The 14588-nt window shown below is 50.8% G+C and overlaps 1 protein-coding gene across 2 annotated transcripts in view; it reads left to right on the top strand.

The window, feature by feature from the left end:
• Nucleotides 1-8564: 8564 nt before the first annotated feature.
• The window catches only part of LGALS3 (galectin 3), a 32008-nt gene continuing 25984 nt past the window's right edge, over nucleotides 8565-14588 (top strand). Inside the window, exon 1 of one of the 2 annotated variants that reach the window (XM_053286955.1) lies at nucleotides 8565-8713. The gene's annotated coding sequence lies outside the window, so the exon portion shown is untranslated. The remainder of the gene's footprint in view (nucleotides 8714-14588) is intronic. The other variant, XM_053286954.1, reaches the window with a different exon arrangement.

The following is a 14588-nucleotide window of genomic DNA, read 5'->3' as shown; positions in this document are numbered from 1 at the left end:
TTGAGAGGCAGGGTATAAATATTTCAAATAAAATAAGCCAATTAAATAATTCTATACTAGGCACTTGACCCAGCTCCTGTACGACTCATAGACACTGTACCGGATTAAAGCCTTTGTCTTGGAGCAAGAAATGCTGAATCATCCCTGCTGAGCTGCCTGGCTAGGCTTCTCCTAAAACACTTCTGTATTATCGATAGGTTCAAAATGCTGCCACCACTACGCCTCTCATCAACAGAGCTTGAACTTCCCTGGATTTGGGGTGGAATCCCAGGGAAAACTCTCTTTATTTTGCTATTGGATAAGTTCAAAAATCTTCCACATGCAAGCCTATACGTGGCGAGTAAACCGATAGCTGGAAACCTTGTATCTCCAGATGTTGTGGATGATAGCTCCTATTATCTCCCGCCATTGTGGCTGGGGGTGATGGGAGTTGTAGTCCAGCAACATCTGGGCATCAAAGTTTGGGACCTCTTGCGACAGACAAATCACGCCTTTCTTGCCTTGGTCTTCATCATGGGCCAAATTATGAGAAAGAGGGTGCTTTACGTAAGAACCCCCAAATTGTCCTGCAGGATGAAACCTCCAGATCCAGCTCAGCCACCAACAGAAGCTGGCCAGATCCTTTGCTTCGAGCAGTATGCCTTCCGTCTCTGGAATGCAATTCCCAGGAAGAGGGACTCAGTCGCTCCTTTACAAGAATTTAGTCCCAGGAATCCAGAGCCCATTTGCTGAAACCAGCAGAGCATCACTGAAGCCAAGGTTGTTTTCAGAAGCTGCAGACCCCTGCTCAGCTGCCTGGGTGACCCCTTCAGAGAAGAGCTGTGGTAAACAGGCAGCTCATAAGAACATAACATAAGAACAGCCCTGCTGGATCAGGCCCAAGGAAGCCCATCTAGTCCAGCATCCCATTTCACACAGTGGCCCACCAGATGCCGCTGGAAGCCTACAGGCAGGAGTTGAGGGCCTGCCCTCCCTCCTGCTTTTACTCCCCTCCAACTGGTACTCAGAGGCATCCTGCCTCTGAAGCTGGAGGTGGCCTGTAGCCCTCCGACTAGTGGCCGTTTATAAGAACATAAGAAAAAAAGCCTTGCTGGATCAGGCCCAAGGAAGCCCATCTAGTCCAGGCTGTCCATTTTGAGATGGGCGTGAGGAGTGGTGAGGTAACTACTCCATCTGTACTGGCGCAAGCTTGCAAGTTACGTTGCCATAGACAACACATTGGACACAAAGGCCAAGAGGCACCTTTTCAAGTGGTATGTTGATATTTAGCAGAGTGAAATGGAATCACCTGTTCCTAATCAGCCCAGCACAGCACTTTCCCAGTGGCTGATTATTGGGGGTGTGTGTTTTTTCACACTATTTTGGAAAAGGGAACCATCATTTAACCGTGTTGGTTATGCAGACTGCTTTTATAATGATGTTGAAAAGCTGTATATAAATGGTGCCTGACATACAGTGCAACAGTACGCCAGCCTACTAATGCTGCATCTGCACAATTTGCGCATGTTGCAAAAACACCAAATTTGTATGTATTCTGTTGCACAAAAATAATGGGCTTACTTTTGTGCAACACATTTTGCACTAATTTTATTTACATTTTCATTTTCACATTTATATCCCACTCTTCCTCCAAGAAGCCCACACATGGTTATGTTTATCCTCACAACAACCTTGTGAGATAGGTTAGGCTATGAGATACATGACCAGCCCAAAGTCACCCAGTGAGTTTCATGGCTGAATTTGAACTCAGGTCTCCCCAACGCTCCAACGAAGATTACCAGATTGACATACTGTTGCTTTGGATGTCAACCACTGTTTATAATAAATGCACAAGCAGGGCAAGAAAGCAAGTGCCTTCCCTTTTTGTTTCTTGCCAGCCTCTGGTACACTGCCTCTGGACATGGAAGTTCTACGTATTGAGTGCTAGCCATTATTCCAGCCCTTTCCTCTGCATTTGTCCAATCCTTTAAAAACAACAACCCAACAACCCTAAACAAGTGGCCCCTGGCATGTCTTGTGATGGTGAATTCCATAAGGTGTTTGTGTTGTGTAGACTAAAGAAATGTTTCCTTGGGTGGGCTCAGAACTCAGAACTGACTGCCAATTGGTGTCAATGGGTGATGCTGAGTTCCAGCAGGAGATAGGGAAACTTTCACGGTCAGCATGAAAGAGCTGCTCCCTCCTCTGGATTTCTAGAGGCTGGTAGGTATGCAGAAGCTTCAGGACGGATACATTACAATTCTTTCTGTTTTTAAAAATAATTAATAATAATGAATTAATAAATAATACTAGTGATGCTGTTGAAGTCTGCAGAAAGTCTATTACTCCAGAATTTATTGGAGAGAAATGATCCACGGCTGGGAAACAAGGCGCCCCATTCCTCAGAAGGGAGGGGAGATTGACTGAAGCCACATTTCACACCCTCACCAAAAATGCCTGTGTGCATAACTGCTTGGAGTGTGACTCATGCAGGCCTGCAAAACTGTTTTGAATGTTTGCAGTGAAACTTAACAAAGGAAAGGAGGGAGAGCAGGGAGACTTCCTTGAAACAGGCCTGCCCGTATATCCTGGGGGAGCCTGAAGGACTCCATTAAACTGCTGGAACTCTATGCTTTCCAGCACCGACACGTAAACTGCCTTCAAAGCCTGAAGCCGCTGGTATGGGGGTGGGGGGTGGGGGAGAAAGAGACGGCTTGCCATTGAGAAGACAGTGCAAAGGGTTTGACTCTGGCCACACCCTGCATCTGAAATGGGGGTGGCGGGTGGGTTTTGCATGTCAAAAATCCCAGGCATGTCCAGTCAAAAGGCCTGGGAAAGACCCCTGCAGTGCCACCACTGGGGACCCCAAAGAGCTAACCGGAATATATAACAGAGGTTTAGGATGGCCATTTAGCTCAGTATTGTCTACCCAGACTGGCAGCGGCCTTCTCTAAGGTTGCAGGCAGGAGTCTCTCTCAACCCTATCTGGAGATGCTGCCAGGGAGGGAACTTGGAACCTTTGCATGCTGTTCCCAGAGCGGCCCCATCCCCTTACTTAGGGGAATATTTTCCAGTGCTCACACATGTAGTCTCCCATTCAAATGAAAACCAGGGCAAAGCCTGCTTAGCAAAGGGGACAATGCATGCTTGCTACCACAAGACCAGCTCTCCTCCCTTCTTTAAGCATACCCATTTAATGCGTACACTACCTTCCATCTTCAGCTGTGCTCCTTTGACAAAACGGATACAAAATACAATCAAAAACAGTAACTCTGAGCATGCAAGGATATCTTCTGCATCGTCCCTACAGGCTGTCCCTGCATGGACTTGAGGGCTTATTTCCAAGATAAAGGGCCGTAGGTTGAAGGGGACGAAATTAAACACTGCCTTGATCACCACCTCAATCATTTCCCTGGTAACCTTCCTAGAACTCACTCCAAAAAATATTTGAAAATATTAAAGTGCGTGGCGGTACTTCTGAACCGGATGGTGCCAGATCACCTTTGCCCTTAGGGCAACAGGGGTTCTCAAACTTGGGCCCCCAGTTGTTGTTGGACTACAACTCCCATCATCCTTGTGGCTAGGGATGATGGGAGTTGTAGTCCAACAGCCCTCACCTGAGAGCCCCTGCCCCAGGGGAACTGTGCTCTCGGCAAACCATCAACGGATTCCCACTGAAGATGCCATCCTGCCTCCGTGCATGAATCCTCGGAGTCGGGGTTCCCAGCCTCTCCAGTTGCACCTGGACTACAGCTCCCATCATCCACAACAGCCACTGTGGATAGGGATGATGGGAGTTATAGTCCAAACACATCTTGGGCCTCGGGGCTGGCAACGCCTGCCTAGAACTAGTCATGGTGACTTTGGCTAAAGAACTCCTCATCTGGCATCCATCATGTTGCTCCTCGTGTTGCCTCCAGAGTGGAAAACAAGTCCTGACTCATCCTCAGAGCGGTGTGCGGTTTTCCGTGGCAAGCAACTCAGTCTTGCTATTGTTTGGAACCCTCCAGGGGCCCGGCTTTCATTCGGCGAGAGCCACGCCTTTGGCATCTGACTGCAGGCCTGATGAAAACTCTTGTGACCCACCACAAGCCCCGTGAGCGATAGCACATCATCCCTTCTGGCCCCGCCCCGGGTGGCTGAGTGGGTCGAGCTGACGACCGACTGCCCACGTTGTCGTCGTCTTTCCTTGCTTCTCTCCTGCTCCCTGGGGAAACAATTCCCCATATATTTCGATGGTCACGGGCTTGTTTTTTTGGAGGGATGTTTCCTGAAGATAAGAACATATAAGCACATAAGAACAGCCCTGCTGGATCAGGCCCAAAGCTTATCTCGTCCAGCATCCTGTTTCACACAGTGGCCCACCAGGAAGCCTACAGGCAGGAGCTGAGGGCATGCCCTCCCTCCTGCTGTTACTCCCCTGCAACTGGGACTCAGAGGCGTAAGATGCTGAAAGGCCATCATCTCAGACTGCGTGGGAGGAGGCAATGGTCAACCCCTCCTGTATTCTACCAAGGAAGACCACAGGGCTCTGTGGCACCAGGAGTCAACACCGGCTTTCCTTTCCTTTATCATGAGGCAGAGCCTGAGCTACACACTGACCCAGAAGCTCTCCGAATTTGAATATCACCTGAAGTGATATCACCAAACCCCCCTTGGTGGATGCAGGGAAGCCACTTTTCTCTCAGCATGGTGATGGATAGCCAGAGTACTGGTTAGCTGAACATTGATATTACATTTACATTTACATCCCACTCTTCCTCCAAGGAGTCCAGAGCAGTGTACATTAAGTTAAGTTTCTCCTCACAACAACCCTGTGAGGTAGGTTAGACTGACTGGCCCAGAATCACCAGCAAGTATCATGGCTGAATGAGGATTTGAACTCGGATCTCCCCGGTCCTAGTCCAGCATTCCAACTACTACACCACGCTGGCTCTAATGGCACACTAGTCATTAGACTAGGACTGGAGAGATCTGAGTTCAAATCCCCTCAGCTGTGATGCTCACTGAGCTACTGTGGGCTAGCCACTCTCTCTCAGCCTTCTCTACCTTGCAGGGTTGTTGTGAGGATAAATGATGGCGGGGGAACTATGTACACTATCCTACGTTCCTTGGGGGAAAGATGCAATTCAGTGTTCCCTATAACAGGGATTCCCAGATGTTGTTGACTACAATTCCCAGCATCCCCAGCTGCAATGGCCTTTGGTTGGGGATTCTGGGAGTTGTAGTCAACATTTGGGGATTCCTGTTAGAGGGAACACTGGTGCAATTACAAATGCAATGAACAGATTATTATGGTGGCTATAAATCAGGATGTTCCCCATTTGAATCTGGCCTCTGCATGAACTTACTAGATATCATTAGCTAAGGCTGCCCCCTGCAATATAGGCATGATAATGCTGACCTCACAGGGTTGTTGTATTTATTAGACAACTTTTATCCTGCTTTTCCAGTTCCAGAAAGAAGTGGTCAAGGTAGCTCCCACAACTCAGCTAAATTAAAGCAGTGGGCAGTATCGAAATAACTGGGAATCAGGAACACTTCCTGATTTACTTAAACACACCCAGAGATCTATCAGTAAATGCAGATTCACCTTCATCTGTTCTCACCAACTCTCTCTCTCTCTCTGAGTCTGGAAGTTAGCTCTCATTCTGTTCTGCCTCATGAAGCATTCTGTGCAACTCTAAAACACGCAGGCCTATGCCGATAGAAGTTGATCCAACAAAATTTCTTCCATGATGATGATTTTGAATCTCTGGTTGGAAGACGTGGAGACAGGTTGTGCCCAAGTAAAGCAAAGTGTGCTGACTCCCGAGTCGGACTTCCACTCTTGAGTCGGTATCGGCTCCTGGCAACCGCAAAGCCCTGTGGTTGTCTTTGTTAGAATACAGGAGGCGTTTACCATGGCCTCCTCCCGCGCAGTATGAGATGGTGATGATGCCTTTCAGCATCTTCCTACATCACTGCTGCTCAATATAGGTGTTCGGGGATTTGAACCGGCAACCTCTGGCTTGCTAGTCAAGTCATTTCCTCACTGTGCCCAAGTACAAAGCAGCAAAGATTAGCATTCCCCTGGGGATGATGCCCAGATGCCAGGCACTGTGCTCCTCCACGGGGAATGCCCCTGGGCTCAGTCTGGGTGCCAAGTTGCAAAGCAAAGCGATAATCCTGATGGTGACAGAAGTGCTAGGCTGCCTGCCACGGAACAAGCGCTAGAGGAGGCAGCCAGGAGATAACTGGCTACCCTAAAGGGTAGATGGTTTTTCCCGTGACACTCTATGGATGTGAAAGCTGGACTTTGAAGAAGCAGGATAGAGAAAGCATTGACGTTTTTGAACTTTGGTGCTGGAGAAGACTTTTGAGGAGACCATGGACAGCCAGGAAAACAAACCAATGGATCCTAGAACAAATCAATCCAGAACTTTCACTCGAGACACAAATGACCAGGCTCAAATGATCATAGTAAGTAAAACTTTATTTTGGTCGTAGACCAACAATACAAACTATCGTACTTCAGACACATTATGCGAAGATCCAGCTCCCTTGAGAAATCCATAATGCTGGGGAAAGTGGAAGGAAAGAGAAGAAGAGGACGACCAGCAGCAAGGTGGATGGACTCGATGACGACAGCAATGAAGGCACCACTGATAGACCTTCAAGGCCAAGTGGAAGACAGAACACCGTCCTGGAGAGAAGAACTATGTGGCCGCTGAGAGTCGACACAGGCTTGATGGCACTTAATCACCAGTCAAAGGGCAAGAGCTTTGGAGGCAGCCGGTGCCAGCCAGACTGCAGAGTTTCCTTTCCAGACGTCAAACAAAGATGACGAGGGGGCGCCACACCCACACGGGAGGGGCTCCCTGGGTGCAAGGCTCCAGCGTGTGGTATCCTGCTGATAGGCGGGCTGGATGTCATCTGCTGATGTGCGGCACGATACGGCCGAGAGGCAGCGGGCAGGCAGGCAGGCAGGCAGGCAGCACCTCACAGCCTCTTTCCAAGAAGAGGGCAAAGGGCGGCTGGCCAAGCCCTCCCGTGCGTGCCTTAGGCGGCATGTTGCGCTCAGGAGAGCTGCGCCTGGAAGCCAGGCTGGCGGGCGGGTGGAAGGCGCCTTCTTCTTCCGCGCTCCCCGAATGGAGCTCGGCCGCTGGAGAAGGGGCGCAGAAGCTGCTCCCAGTCAGTGTTAGAAGAGGCCCCAGGACGGGGTGGGCAGCCTGCGGAGTGGACAGAATGGCACAGAGACTATAACGCAGCGGTCGCCCCGGAGAGGTGGTTGGGCTACAACTCACAAACACGACACGACACGCAGCAGCAGAGCCAAACTACCCTGAAAAACAGACGCACAACAGACGCAAAATGCATCCGAGTCTCATGATCAGCGGCGTAGGGAGGACGCTGGCGGCCCCTCTCCCTCCCACCGCCCCGGGCACGCCCCCGTGTCTGACGTCAGATGCAGGCGTGAAGGGGGCGTGGTCGTATTTGCATGCAAATAGGGCCGCTCGCCCGTTTAGGCCACCAGCGCTAGTTTGCCGCGGCGGGGTAGCGGATTTCTCTACTTGTAGAGGCAGCGGCCAGGGAGATGCATTCCGGCCCAGGCTGGGAACCGAGCGCTGGCTGAAGCTTTTCAGTAATTAATCTACTGAATTCCGGCAGTAATTACATAATAAGTGATTATTAAATAATAAGGAATTCATAACTAATTAATTAGAACACACAATATTAATCATAATTGTAAATATAAAAGCAATTAGAAATCGTTTTTGCATTTTTGTATCCTATTTATATTTCTTACACTCTTTTGCATTTGCTGTGTCTGTTTTTCATCATTGTATATTGGATCTGTGTGTTTGGCCTATAATAATAATAAAGCCGGTGCCAGTCTGTAAAGACAGTATTGAGCTAGAGAGACCAATGGTCTGACTCTGACTCAGTATATGGCAGCTTCCTATGTTCCTATGCAGGAAGGATTGCAGTTTCAAGCCCTGCTTGGGCCCCAGGGAGCATCTTGGCACTCTCCCTCTCCCCAGAAGAACTTGGACGAAGAGCCCAACTGCAGGGCTACAAAAATCAAGTGGGAAATGGCCAATGTTGTTGGAGGTGAGGATGCAGCCCCCTTTTATTCCTGACTGGGCTTGATGGACTGCGAGGCATGCAGAAATCCAACAGGTGATGCTTCCCACCCCCCAAAGGAGAGGGGTTGTGCCTGTCAAGCAGGGGTGGGCAGATCCCCAGATGTTGGACTACAACTCCCATCATCCGCATCCACCACTGGCCTGGGATCCCCTTTTGGAAAAGGACTGAGGCAGGGCTTCTCAAACTTGGGGCCCCCCATGTTGTGGGACTGCCGCTCACAATTGTGGCTGGGGGTGATGGGAGTTGTAGTCCCACAACATCTGGGGACCAGTTGAGAACCCCTTGAGGAAAATAAAGTTAAGAGACCCCCTCCGGGTCGTGCCCTGGTGCAAAGCGGGCGGGGGGGGGGCGCCTTGCTTTTGGGGGTGCCCGGGGGCGGGGCGGGGGCAGACACGTAGAGCTCCGGCCGCCGGATGGTACCAGGCTTAGCAGGAGGGAGGCATCGGGAAGGGAGCTGCGGCTGCCTGCTGGGGCGGGACGGGGCGGTCCCGGGACGGGCGTCCATATATGAGCCGCCTGCTGCTGCCCCGCCCGAGCCAGTCGCTGTTGCTGCTGCTACTACTAGTACTGGTCCGCCGAGGCTCCTGACAGATAATCCGCCCAGGTAAGGGAGGGGTGCGGGCGGGGTGACGGTGCCCGGCGGCCGCCCCCTCCGTCTGTCTTTGCCGGCTCTCTCCCTCCTTCCCCGGCGGGGCGCGATCCGACGACTTGCCCGGGCAGAGGATGCCGCTTTGGGCTGCCCTCCCCAGCCGCGGCCCTCGAGGGCTGCCCGCCAGGGAGAGAGAAGCCCCCGTCCTGGGGGCCCCTTCGAGAAGGCACCCGAACCGGAGAGGAGCCGGGGAGGACTGCGCTCGCGGGGTGGGCGGCCCACTGAGGAGGCCGGGGAGCCACGCTCGAGTCCAGCGCTCTTCCTCCAGCTCGCCGCCGCCCCGCGGAGCGTGTGGATGGGAGAGGCGGGGCCCCTCCCGGGCATCTCTCGCGGGGCGCGCAGGCGGGCAGGCAGGGGATGCGGGGGCGCGCGCCTGTGTGCGCGATCGGAGAGCGGGAAGAAGAAGAAGAAGAAGAGGCCTGCCTGGTGGGTGGGTGCGTGGGAGGAGGGCTCATTGACTGCAGCATCCCCGATAACCATCGACCCCAAGGGAATCTCTGCAGAGCCCCCAGGCAGGCAGGGCGCCGAGAGGGTCACGGAGCCACAAGTGCTGCGGGTGACCGTTAACGCCCGGAATAGTTGAGAGTCTCTTCGCGACTGCTGCCTCCTCCTCCTCCCATATATGAACATGCCTACGTCGAGATTTTCCGCAGCTTCATGCCCTGCCTCCTTTAGAGGTGTGGTTGCTGGTGGTGACCCAGGACAGGGCCTTTTTGCTGGTGGCCCCAAGGTTATGGTGATGGACCCTGTAGGCCTCCACACTGATTGCTTTTTATTGTCAAGCAGAAGGGCTCCCAACCCGTGGGCCTCCAGATGTTGCCAAACTACAACTCCCATCATCCCCAGCAACAGTGTATTGTGGCCAGGAGTTGTAGTTCGTCAACATCTGGAGGGGCACAGGTTGGGAACCCCTGGGCTAACACAAGGGTTCCCAACCCTGGTTCCCCAGATGTTGTTGGACTACAACTCCCACCATTCCCAGCCACAGTGGCCACCACCGTTGTGGCTGGAGATGATGACAGTTGTAGTCCAACAACATCTGGGGACCCAAGGCTGGGAATCCCTGAACTAGCAATCACATTACCTGTTCTGGCAGGCATCTGCCTGTGGATCATTTTACCATTAGCTGCAGTTTGTGTAATCTCCATGCTCTCTGTAGTTTTTAAAACCATTTAATTTTAAAGATCGGGTGGGTGTGGGGTGGGTGGGGTCGCTTGGCCGTTGATTCTGCCTGTTTTTGCATTTTGCTGTGTACCACTTGGAGGCCTTTGGTGGAAGAGTAGTTTGTGCAGGGAAATAAACAAGATTGTGGCTTTGCTCAAGTTTGCCATCCCACACAGGCAACCCCACAGAACTCTGTTTCGCCACTATTGCATCCTCACTTCTTATGCAACAGCTAAATTTTTATTACGTACAGTATTTTGTGTTTTTCAGCTCTCGGAGCTGTCTTGGACATTTTATGGGTGGGCGGGGTGGAAATTATTTAAAGTAAAACCACATGATAATTGCAAAGAAGTAACTTGTACTTCTTGGCAGCTTTCTGAGGCTGAATCTCGGTTTCTGGTTTTCTCCCTCTTTTCCTTCTCAACTCTTCTTAGCAGGGAGGCAGGAGCATTATTGGGGGGTGTCCCATGGGGCAGGGGCCAGGCCCACAGTGAATTGCTCAGAGCCCTCATGAGCCCCCTCTGACCTCTTCCAGAAAGGCTTCTGTCCAGACAGAGCAGGGGAGAGAGCTTCTGGCCTCCCCAGCTCTCTGCAGCCGCCCCCTTCATAGGCACTGTATTGCAGTAATATTTGAGACCTAAAAAAACATACATAAATATTATTTGGTGGGTGAGTATGATTGAGTTTAATTAACACAGTGGGGGGCTGTGAGCTTGGGCCCTGGATCTTCTAAATACCTAACAACTACAACGCCCTTGCAGGGAGGAGTGTGCGATGGCCCACCCGCTGACACAGCCTCCCACCTCAACACTCGGGGTTGGATTTGGAGGCAAGTGACTCCGGCAGTTGTCTGGGACGCCAGGCTTCAGGGCAAGGGGTGGGGGTGACAGGCATTTCAGTTCTGCTGAAAATTACAAAGCTTCTGTCAGATTAAAGGAAACCAAGGTGTGTTTATTGGTTCAAATATGGCATGTGTGCATACAGATTTACAGATCCATTCGTGCAAGTTTATCCTCTGGTATGACAGGATAAATCATGCATGTCGATTGTGTGTCAAAGTCATGACAGGGACTACAAATGGAATTAAAACAAATGATCTCCAGCCTCAAGGGCAGGATGCCTCCGAGTACCAGTTGCAGGGGAGTAACAAAAGGAGAGAGGGCAATTCCTCAGCTCTTGCCTGTGGGCTTCCCAGTGGCATCTGGTGGGCCACTGTGTGAAACAGGATACTGGACTAGATGGGCTTCCTTGGGCCTGATCCAGCAGGGCTGTTCTTATGTTCTTATATTCACATGTTGAACAAATGGAGAGAGAAATGCCTCTGATGCCATTTGGTGTTAAGCAAAGGTTCTCTACCTTGGGTTCCCAGATATGACTGGACTACAACTCCCATCATTTCTAGCCACAATGGCCTTTAGAGTGATAGTTCAACAACATCTGGGCACCCAAGGCAGAGAACGCCTGCTCCAGATCCAGCCCTGCTATCATGAAAGAGGGGGCTGAGGTGCCAATCCGCAAAATGGATGGGACGGACCAGAGTTCAGGGGCAGAGCATCTCCTCACCATGTAGAAGGTCCCGGGTTCAATCCCTGGCAGCATCTCCAAAGCGGGCTGAGAGACACTCCAGCCTGAAACCTTGGAGAGCTGCTGCCAGTCAGAGTAGACAGTACTGTGCTAGATGGACCAGTGGTCTGACTCAGTATATGGCAGCTTCCTATGTAATCTATATAGTTTCAACCTACTGACTGAAATGTTAGGCAAAGTACTGTAGCTCAGTGGGAGAATAACTGCTTTGTATCCAGAAGGTCCCAGTTCAATCCCCGCCAGCATCTCCAGGTAGGGCTGGGGAAAAGTCCTGCCTGAAACCTTGGAGAGCTCGATCAACATTTATTATTATGGTCCAAGACCACCCAACAAGAAAAATTATGGGAATACTCATACCACCCAATACAAACCCCCAGCACCCCCAGATAAACAGCCTCTATGTCCTCTAAAGGTAAAGTTGCGCCGTCAAGTCGGTGTCAACCCCTGGCGCCCACAGAGCCCTGTGGTTGTCTTGGGTAGAATACAGGAGGGGTTTGCCATTGCCTCTTCCTGCGCAGTATGAGATGATGCCTTTCCGCATCTTCCTATATCGCTGCTGCCCGATATAGGTGTTTCTTATAGTCTGGGAAACATACCAGCAGGGATTTGAACCGGCAGCCAAGTTACCCTGCTAACTTGGCAAAGAGGCGCCTTTTAACATGGTGATTCTCTTTATTTAGTGGGGGGAGAGTAACTGGCCCTCTCCACCCCCAGCACAGTACCTCCAGTGACTGTTGCTGGTGTCTGTCTTATGTTTATTTTAGATTGTGAGTCCTTTGGGGACAGGGATCCCTCTTATTTATTTATTTATTATTTCTCCCTGAGCCATTTTTGGAAGGGTGGTATAGAAATCGAATAAATAAATAATAAATAAAAAAACCTCCAGCTTTCTAGTTGAGTCATTTCCCCGCTGCGCCATTAGGTGGCTAGGTATGTACTCTATGTACAGTTAATTAATTAATTAATTTTTATTTGTTTATTTTTACATTTGGCCCTACCCACACCCAGCACAGTGTTCCTCCAGTGACTGTTGTTGTTATTATTATTATTATTTGCATTTATATCCCGCTCTTCCTCCAAGGAGCCCAGAGCGGTATACTACATACTTCAGTTTCTCCTCACAACAACCCTGTGAAGTAGGTTAGGCTGAGAGAGAAGTGACTGGCCCAGAGTCACCCAGCAAGTCTCCTGGCTGAATGGGGATTTGAACTCGGGTCTCCCCGGTCCTAGTCCGGCACTCTAACCACTACACCATGCTGGCTAATAATTGACTTAACCTGCTGCTTCCTTGCATGACAAGCCATGGTGCAGAATTACACTGATGCTGCCAGTCAGTGTAGATAAGACTGAGCTAAAAGGACCCAGGTCCATCTAACTTACTATAAGGCAGCTTCTCATGTTCCTACTTGGTCTGTAGGGAGAACTTTCCAGTGTTCCAGGCACTTAACGTACATTGTCTCAGCTGTCTTTACAACAACCCTGCAAGGTAGTTCAGGGCAATTATCCCTATTTTCCAGCTGGGGGCTTGAGGTCAGGAAGTAGCAGCTTGCCTGGGGCTACCTCACCCGTCTGTGGCACATGACCTGAGCAGCCAGATATTACTTCCTGGTGCTTGGGGCTGGGCTGGGCTTTGTGTGTCTCCCAGCTTTTGGTGGGGCCTTTTCATGCCCTATCAAGCCAACACAAAGCCCGCTCTCCCTTTGAAGCGAGGCCAGTGAGGGCGGGAGGCCCCTTCCCTTTGTGCCGCCCGCAAATAGGCTAGGCTTGCTAATCTCCCAGGCATTAGAGGTCCAAAGAGTCCCTCCCAGAGACGATGCTACGGCCACCTGGGGGAGTTAAGGGATGAATAGCAGGCCTCCCTCTGCTTCCGGAGCCCACCCAGAAGCCAGGGTTGGTCCAACCTGAGCCTCTTTATCGTAAGAGTCGCTGCCCTCCTAGATCATGCCAACGGGCTGTCTGTGGAGGCTGGCAACCTGTTTCCAGCAGGAGCCAGCCTCTTGGAGCTCAGAAGCAGGACACGCCTGGGGCAGGGTTCCCCTCTTGCTTGTCCTCAGCGTCCAGACAGAGGTTCTCAAGGCTGGATCCCCAGATTGGGTTAAGACTCCGACTCCTATCATCCCCTGCCATCATGGCAGGGGATGATGGGAATTGAAGTCCACTAAAATCCGAGTTGTAATCCAACAACATCTGGGGACCCCATTTGGAGAACCCAGAAGAAAACTGCTTCAGTACATGAGACTTCTGTTTAGCTACCCTGACTAACAGCCATAGTCAAAGATCTCTCCTCCTCCCTGAATTCCGTCTAATCAGTTTTTAAAGCCATCTGTGCTAGAGACCATCACCACGTCTTGTGTCAGTGAGTTCCAAAGATGAAGAATGATTATTTATTGGCTTACATGCGGATGCAAAAGTGTACTGGTTTGTTTATTCATTCATTTATTCATTCATTTATAAGATGTATGTGCCACACTTCTTCATAAATGAAGTCATGGCAGCTGACAACAAAATTCATTAAAAACAGCAGAGTAAAAATATCAGAGTCTAGTCTAAAGTAACAAAAGAATTGCTAGTGTGCACAGACCAGGCCCCATCCCTGCTGGCAGCGTGGAAGGGCTCTTGGCTACTGAGAACAGCCATATGCCGAGTCAGACCCTTGGTCCATCAAGCTCAGTATTGTTCACAGAGGTTGGCAGCGGCTTCTCCAAGGCTGCAGGCTGCAGGAGACTCTCCCAGCCCTATCTGGAGAGGCCAGGGAGGGAGCTTGGAATCTTCTGCATGATGCAAGCATGTGGGTGCGCTTCCCAGAACAGCTCCATCCCCTAAGGTGAAAATCTTACAGTGCCCTCATGTAGTCTCCCTTTCAAATGCAAACCAGGGTGGACCCTGCTTAGCAAAAGGGGCAGTTTACACAGAGAAATAACAAACAAATAAGATGGATCTCTGTCCCCAAAGGGCTCACAATCTGAAAAGAAACATAAGATAGACACTAGCAACAGTCACTGTGCTGGGGGTGGAGAGGGCCAGTTACTCTGCCCCTGCTAAATAAAGAGAATCACCACATTAAAAGGTGCTTCTTTGCCAA

This window comes from Hemicordylus capensis, chromosome 1 (assembly GCF_027244095.1).
Source record: "Hemicordylus capensis ecotype Gifberg chromosome 1, rHemCap1.1.pri, whole genome shotgun sequence".
Classification (NCBI taxonomy): Eukaryota; Metazoa; Chordata; class Lepidosauria; order Squamata; family Cordylidae; genus Hemicordylus; species Hemicordylus capensis.
Note: the sequence above shows the minus strand (reverse complement) of the source record. Positions and strands in the feature narration are given on the sequence as shown.